Source organism: Magallana gigas, chromosome 4 (assembly GCF_963853765.1).
Source record: "Magallana gigas chromosome 4, xbMagGiga1.1, whole genome shotgun sequence".
Classification (NCBI taxonomy): domain Eukaryota; kingdom Metazoa; phylum Mollusca; class Bivalvia; order Ostreida; family Ostreidae; genus Magallana; species Magallana gigas.
Window position 1 is genome coordinate 10,293,069 of NC_088856.1, and position 9,105 is coordinate 10,302,173.

The window sequence follows — 9,105 nt, forward strand, 5'->3', positions numbered from 1 at the left end:
ACTGTGTTAAATATGAAATATAAAAACCACCAGATTGAATTACTCGAGGAACATAAGCAGTTCACTGTATTCACCGTTGAACATCTGGGGTTATTCGAATTCAATAAGATGCTCTTAGGACTTGCGAATGCACCAGCTACGTACCAGTAGCATTGGTTTCAAGACGAATTCCTTAAAGACATGCATCTAAAGACCTGTATGTCTGAATTTGTTGTGAAATAAGTATTTATGAATATCTTTGGAGTAAAATAAGTTTGCTTTTGCATACAGTAAAAACATACGGTGTTTGATTTCAAAATTCGTCTTCTCTACTCCCACATATGTGAGAAAAAAATGAATGCATAGTTATGATGTCCATGGATCAGGTTTAGGCTCTAGGGCAGGGCCATTATGGCCATACAGAAAAAATGTATTAAATCTTGGAAAATCTTCTTCTCTACTCCCATATATATATATATATATATATATATATATATATATATATATATCTCAAAAACTTAATGCATGGTTATGATGTTCATGAAATCTTCTACCTAAGTTGTGAAATTTAAAATCCCTGGTTCAGGCCCTATGGCGGGGCCAATATGGCCATATTGTGAAAATGTATTAAAAGCCGCTTTTTGACTTTTCTACACCGGAATAGAGACTCGGATCCATGATTATGGATATTGCTTATCATCGGCTATTTGTCAACCAGAGAATTAAAAATACATTACAAGCAATATTCTTAATCACAGAAAAGTTTAGTCCTGCATTCTGCCATATTTCAAGATTAAGTCAACCCTTGTATTTCCTTCAATTATACTTCAACCATTGCTTCCAAACTCTTCAATTACAAACAAACTCCACAAGACCTTAACATCGAACATCTGAAAGATAATCCTCCAACGTGCTCATGTTCTTCTTCGCCCTACAACTATAGTCCTGCCGGACACGTCATTCTTGGTGATGTTAATTTAGTTAACAACGAACAGTTCAACACCTTAATTCACTTATTATGAAAGGACCAAAATTTAGGGAAACTAGATCTTTCACAATCATGGCGTTGTAATTGTGTATATATCATGAACTCTGTTTACGCCAAGCGATGGCGAAAATCTGAAAAAGAGGACCTGCATGGATACCTTGTCAGAGTGGGTGAAAAGCATCAGATGTATATTAAGACCAGTTCTCTGTAAAAATCAAACATATTCAAAATAGGGTGGCCACATCATGTCTCAGAATTTCTTCAAACTTGTCATATTGTATTATTTTAGGTGATAATACTAAAATATATGACATATTTTTTTTCTTAGCTGCAGAACTGTAGCTTTCCGGGAAAAAAAAATATTGACAGACCGGAGAGCTACAGGGCCACCCATTGAAAAAATTATATATTTATTGCGCAGAAAAACGTGCGCTAGTTTTCGACTGATTTACCTTATTTATACGCAAATTCTGTGAAAACAATTAGTACCATTAAATTCTTCATGCAATTTACTACTTATATCGTCTCTTCACTTGCCTCGGATAGTCTTTTAAACACAATCACCAGTCCCGTAAATTCATGTGGTGCACTTTGTTTACATGTAAAAATGGCGACTCTCGATCTCGATGTAAATCAACAATTTTCCGAGGTCGGTAGAGTGTTTCGGAGAAAGTCTGAGGCAAATAAAGAGGCGATACCAGTAGTAAATTGCATGAAGAATTTAATGGTACGCCAAATTTCATACATGGATCATGTAATGCAGTATACCAAATCTTTTCGCATCCAAACAGCTATGATAGTATACAAATATTGACTGGGGTTGAGGGCAACATTGATTATATTAGCCCCCGAGGGACGAAATATTTTCGTCCCAAGGGGGCTAATATAATCAATGTTGCCCGAAAACACAGTCAACATTTGTTTTGTTATATGAAGAAACAAACCAAAATTTAAGAAATTAGAAATTAATTGAAAATAGATCGCCGTAATTTTCTCAGCTCAACAAAGAATTCACGAATTCAATTTTGTGCAAAGTTCATTTCCAAAATATCCTCAGCATCAAACGGTCACTGGTGATATTCCACCGCCCGTAAGAATTTACATACAGATGTTCTACCTGATTTTACTTCACAGTAATTCGCAAATCCTTATATCCGCTATGATAGCAAACCGTTGCATTGCGCGTCCTTTGTTTACTTGCCTTGACTGACTGTGTATTATGACGTCACCTTGTTTTGGAGTCGTGAAGAGTTATTAACGTCATCGTTTACGAATCAACAAATCAGAGGCGATTATTTGAAATAGAGGGAATGTTCTCTAGATATTATTCCTAGCCAGTCAATATCAAAAAAATATTGACCGGTCAATATTTTTCGGACGAGCTAATATTACAATTATTGACTATTCGTCTATATAGAGTTATATAGTGAGAATACACTACTGAATATAACAATGTTAAATATGTCACGGTGTGTCATTTTTAGAGTTTACTCATGCCAAATGACAAGAAATTAGCAGAGCAGTCAACTGGATCCTGATGAACTTGACCTGAACATAGAGAGACCTACTGTCCAGCCAGCAAGACAGAATGCACCAGCAGTACCCAATCAAGCAAACCCACCGAGAGTGCAAAATAGACCACCAAGACAGAACAGACGACAAAATCAGCAGCCACAGCAACGTAATCAGCAGCCACAACAACATAATCAGCCTCCTCAACAACAGAATCGGCAACAGCAGAATCTGCAGACCCAGCAACAGATTCAGCAGCAAAAACGAAGGAATCGGCTGCAACAAAATCAACCCCAGCAACACAATCAGCCTTTACAGCAACACAGTAGGCAGGCACAGAAACCCAACAAACAGCAAAGCAATGAGAGACCACAGAAACAGAATCAGAAAACACAACAAGAGCAACAAAATCAGCCCAAGAACAACAACCACCTAAATCAACCTAGAAATCCACCTATTGCCGATACCAGACCTTCATGCAGAGACTGCAAAGGAGGCTCCTGCACACCATACAAGGAGGACATGATTGACCGGCTCTTAGCGTCAAACAGAGGAAATTGGACACTACTACAAAGTTAAGTTTTCAACTGGAAATACAGAATGGCATTTTCCATGCAAAATTCCTTCTCATTTAGTACGCCAATTTCATGCAGACAGAACGGAAAGAAGAGAAAGGGACCTCTACATCAGACCAAACACAAGTTCTTCAACAAACAAGACAAACAGCCCCAGGAAGATAAGACATCCCACAACATTAATTCCCAGACAAGTTCTGTTAACATTTTAAGTGCGACAACATTCAACTGTAAAGAAGAATTACGGGTCATACGCATGATGAACGGACGAGACTACCTTCTGGTTCAGACTGGTTCCTCCGATTCCAAATGGAAACCACTGACATCAGCCAGTTCCCATGCTTGTAAATTTATTTCGTCCTTATCTCAACAACTTAATGAACATATACTACAAAACTAGACACGATCTCGTTGCGAGCAACGAGTGGGTCTTCCGTCCGATTTTTGAATAGATTAGATTAAACTTATCACTTCAAAGATAAAATCGTAATTCTAAGCGAAAAATAGTAAAAAAAAAAATTGGGGCAATCGGGGCTTGAACCCGGGTCACCTGGGCCATGTCAGGTTACTCAGACTCTCGCTTCAGAAACTTGACGCTTAATTTCTCGAGAATGCCTGAATTACCTGAAAGCACCTTGTTGCGAGCAACAAGTGGATCTTTCGTTTGATTTTGAATTAATAGGGTTCAATTAAACTGTTGACATTTGGTACGATTTACTATCACATTAACTTCCTTTTAAACTAATTTTTCAACCTACACTGCGAAATGCAGATTTCCGGAAAACGTCATTTTTAAACTTCAATATCTCTGCAATGCGTTGTCCGATTTTAAAACGGTTTTTAGTTTTGTATTCAGTACAAAAATGTCAACAAAACGCATATAAAATCGAAATTTTAGAATCACTTCCGGTGACGACCGGAAGTGACGGACGACCTGCTCATATTAAAATTTGATAGGTTTAAAACATATTCTGATGGGGAAAAAATTGTAGATTATTTGATTTTAAAAAACTTTAAAACATAATTTTCTAAAAATGCTGTTTGAGCGGACCGGAAGTGACGGACAATCGTAATTTTACCTGATCACCCTAGAAATTCAAAAATCTTTTATCGTTTTTGCGAAAAAGGGAGGACAGGATCACTTTTTTCAAAAAGAAAAACGAATATAACGGTCGACCGGAAGTGACATCATCAACAAAAATGTACATGATAAAAGACCTTGATATTTTGTATTATTCGTGAAATTTTCATAAAAATTTTCATAAAAATCCATGGTAGCATATTTGAGATATTTGAGTTTTAAGAAAAATGTTAAGAAAAAAAAAGAATAATAATAGTGAAAAATAGAGAAAAAGAAACCTAACAAAAACAATAGAAGACCCTAATGACATCAAACATCTTCGAAATCAACGCCTTAAGATACCCGAACAGAACCGAAAACTTCGGCAAATGGTCACAGGACACAAAATTCACGAAGTACAATTCAGCTGACAGAGTGAACCCCAGTATTTAATGAGTTTTGAAAATCCTTATGTGCCACCAGAGTGGGTTCCATTCAATGATTTGCCATTTGGCCTTGTCACATTTCTCCTTGCTCCGGGATCATGGAACTGTCTTAAATCTTAAGTCAGACTTAAGTCAATAAATTTGCACTTAAATTTTAAAGCAATATGAGCTGCATTTTTCATGCTGAATTTTCTTTTAATAAAATGTTCTTTTCTACTAAAATGACAAAAATATCATGGTTTTTAAATTTCTGTTAGCCATATTTTTGTAGAAAAGACCGTTAAGAAGCCTTATTTGGAGCAAAATTGAATGATTGTCGTCCTGTACAAAAATGATTTGCTATATATTCCTTAAAAGATAAATATTTCCTTTGACAAAAATTAATGATTTTTTCCAACCTTATTTATCATAAAAGTTTAAGTTATATGCAGACTTATCATAATAGCAAGTTTTTACAGCAAAATAAAATTCTAAGAAAATACAGCTCATATTGCATTAAGATTGTTCTTAAAGTGGATCACAAAAAAATGACTTAGGGTTAAGTCTGAAATATTGTCTTAAATCTTAAGACTGCTATTAGGCAGACTTAAGTTTATAGATTGTTACTAAGTAAGTTCAAAATGGCGACACTCGTTAGTTTTTTAAAAAGAAATGATCAGCAAAGGTTGCTCCCTCGTCCTCAGGTTTTCTATTTATAGTCTAGGTTTTTCCCCTTTGTGGACTTGCTATTGAAGTTATTTCCCTTTGATAAAGTGAAAGTGTGTGAACACTTCTGTGTAATGACTGACATGTTATCCAGTAAGAAACTATGCTAATATTTGTGTGAAGCATCTTTTAAATATAATCATTAAACTTTGTGATGTATGATAATGTTTACGATGCAGCCGATAGCAATCTTCAAACGAAGAAGAGTTCCACTTTCAACAAATTCTGTCAAAAAATCGCGCGAGTTACTATGGAGTTTAGCGAAGACAAATCTTAGCTAAGTTTTTTCTTAGATCGCTTTGTGATCCACTTTAGTAAGCAATCTTAGCTAAGTTTTTTCTTAGATCGCTTTGTGATCCACTTTAGTAAGCAATCTTAACTAAGTCTAAATCTTAGATTTAAGACAAAATTCTAACTTAATTTTAAGACAGTTTCATGATCCCGGAGCTTGGAGGATTTAAAAAGTGAATATTTGTGAACAGATGAACATTCCTCAGTAGTTTTTAAAATTCATGTCAATGTGGAACTTCAAATATTATGTCATGTTCAGGTATGTGTGATGTAATTTTAATCATGCCGGATCATTTGTAAAGAAATTCATCTGCTTTAATTTTATTTTACTTTTTTGAACCAAACTTTTGTTTAGTACAGAGTAGATCCAAGGAATGGTATGAGTGCACGCATACTTACGTAATTTTGGACTTCAGTGACAAATATTTATCTCTTTCTGAGTCTTTCATGCCATGGATTTCTTTCAAAGGGTACCATTAACCAATATTTTGTATGCCATGTAGTACTACCTTTTTTTGTATATTGCATACTAGAATTTCTTTTTCAGCTAGACTATACTACTGTATATACTATCACTTGTAAATATGTTTGAGGACAAACATTTTCGAGCAGGGGGGAATATGTCATGGTGTGTCATTTTGTGTAAATATGTTTAAGAGTTTACTCATGCCAAATGACAAGTAATAAGATAGGGTCAGTCTGCTCTGCTAATTGTCCCCAATTAGTATATATAATTGTTCTGAGTTCTTAAGCTTTTTGAGTAATTATCACGAGTAATGTACATCACTTTTATTAATTATCTTTTAGATTATAAATACAGTTAGAAATTTATTCAATTCAGTCAGAAACTTTTGGCCACTACCTCATGTTGCTTATGTCTTCATACTGACTATCTAGTTGACTGTCCACCAGTCTGTCAGTAAGACTAAGCAACATTGAGCTAAATTTCATTCTGACCCATTTGGTATTTTGAGAAATAATTTTATCCTGTCCTATTTTGACTTTATTTTATTTGAATATTGTTTATATTCCATAGTTAATTTAAATTACTTAATCAATAAATTGTGTAAAACCTGCCTTCGAGTTATAGCTCTATGCATATTCGACTTAGAGGTCAATTTAAGCCTAATAACTATCGGCTGACCCCCCTGTCCCTTGGGTTGGGCCTGTACGAGTTAATTCCCCTTATTCTATAGTGCCCTTTCCCCCTCGGTGACAAATACACAGAATGAAAAAAATATAATCATAAATGCAGGTAAAATAAAATTATTCTAGAACACCCCCCCCTCCCCCATCTGGATTTACTAATATGCCAAATAACAGCTTTCATACATGGATCATGTAGCACAGCATACAGAACCTTTCTATAACTTCATACCAGTAACTTGATTAACTACGACAGTATTTGAAACACAAATCGAAATAATATAATCATAAATAAGGGCATGGTACGGTAATTTTGGTAATCACCCAAAATCTCAGTAGATCATATATGTATAATGACCATCGACAGGAATTTGTACTCTGAAATACAAATAACAATGGTACAAAAAAGCATATATACTGATGGATACAATAAAATAAACCATTTCTGCTCTGTAAAATCAGTTTTGTTATAAAACTGAGTCACAATTACAGTTGCATTGATATTTATAAGGAAAATATTTCTCCTTATATTAACAAAACTAGAGCAAGATGTTAATTTTTAGGCAAATCTTTGACTTGTCAAGACTTCATATTTATGACATCACAATAATCATTGTTAAAGCTCATGGTTGTGCCTATAGACTGTTGCATGAAATGGTTTTATTTATAATTTTGCATACTATGATAATTCCTCAAATATAAACATAGCTAATAAATGACAACTTTTAAAGTTCATCAAGATGTGAACTGATCATACGTCTGTAACAACCAAGTTCATATTCTGTGAACTTTTCAATATAGCTGTTTAATTCTTAATAAAAGACATGAATATTATGAAAGGTCTTTCAAGATCTCATTTTTAAACAGAAATAATCGTTCCTCTTCTGCTGCTGCTAATACATTGTCTCTGTCCATTTTTTTCTCCTTAATTGTAATTCTGGAATAGAAACTGGAAATTTGCTGGCTTGTAAGTACTACAACAAACAATAAAACATATTGGTTAGCTTTTGCATGTTATCTTCTCTGAGTTCTTTCACTTGAGTCCTGCATTCTATTCAACATACATATCACGGGACTTACTCCACACACAGAAAGTCATTTAGTTTCTCAAATCTTTTATCTTGTTGAACTGTTGAGTCCTCTGTTTCCTGGCTCCCGGTCAACTGTTGACATAATTGTCTGATTTGACTGGCTTGATGCATAACTCACATTCCACAGAATAAATAATATCAAAGTGCTGAAAGTATGTGAATGAGTTAATTTGTTAAGTACACATGATTGACATTCTGAACATATATTTCATTGATATTTAAAACAGACATATGGCTTTTCATTTATTTCAGCTTACATAAGTATGAATTTGCATTTTACTACTATTTTAATATATCAGAGAGAGAGAGAGAAGGAGTTTAGTTTTTTAATTTAAATGTAACTCTAGATCTGAACCCTTAGTTATTGCTTCTGGTAGCCATGCACTATAAGATCCAATGCTTAATTGGTTTGTTTTTTGTCACATACAATTCATCTTTGTTAACCAAGTATTAGATTCATAGTTTTCCGATAAGAATAATTTATCAGGCACTTGGCTAGCAAAGAAAGAAACAAGTTATTGACAAAAACAGTATAACCATTAAAAAATTAAAAAAAGAAAGCAGCTTTCCATTGAATTTCTTTGTATATATTTGTTTTTTAGCCTATAGATAGATCTAATTAACAACTAGATCTTAACAAATTGATAGACAAATTGAATGACATTTAACTAATACCATAAAATAAAGTTCTATATACATGTAACATATATTACCTTGCTTATAACACTCAAGTATGCAATTACTGAGAACCATGTCAAATAGATATTTTTTTTACTGTACTCACTATTGTCATTAAACTTTTGGGTGGAAGGTCATCTAAACTGCTTTCCTTTCTCTTAAGATCATAGGTTGAGCACTCCAAATCCTGTAATGATTTATTTATGGTTAAAATATGTAGCAATAAACACCATTATATGTAATAGGTGAACATCCAAAACTGTTAAATGTGAAAAATTTATGCACCTATAATAACATTTGAAAATTAATTCCTTATGTGAATTGATGTGATGGTTTCTTTAATGGTTATTAAGTCATATTCCCGGTTGTGATGTCAATTGCAACTTCTCGGACCTATCATATCTTACAGCGCCGTAACAACGCAACGGCATCTTCGTCCGTCGCGATGGGATCGCCTTGAACATTTTAGAACGCCATGCGACGGCGCGCACTTTGAACATGCACAAAGTACGCGCCGTTGCTCTGCGTTCTGATAAACACGCCGTAGAAGCGTAGTGAGGTCGCCGTGACAGCGCCGTAAGATCTCCAACAGCGCCACGAGAGCTCCGTCGGCGCGCTCAAGGTACGCAGCTAA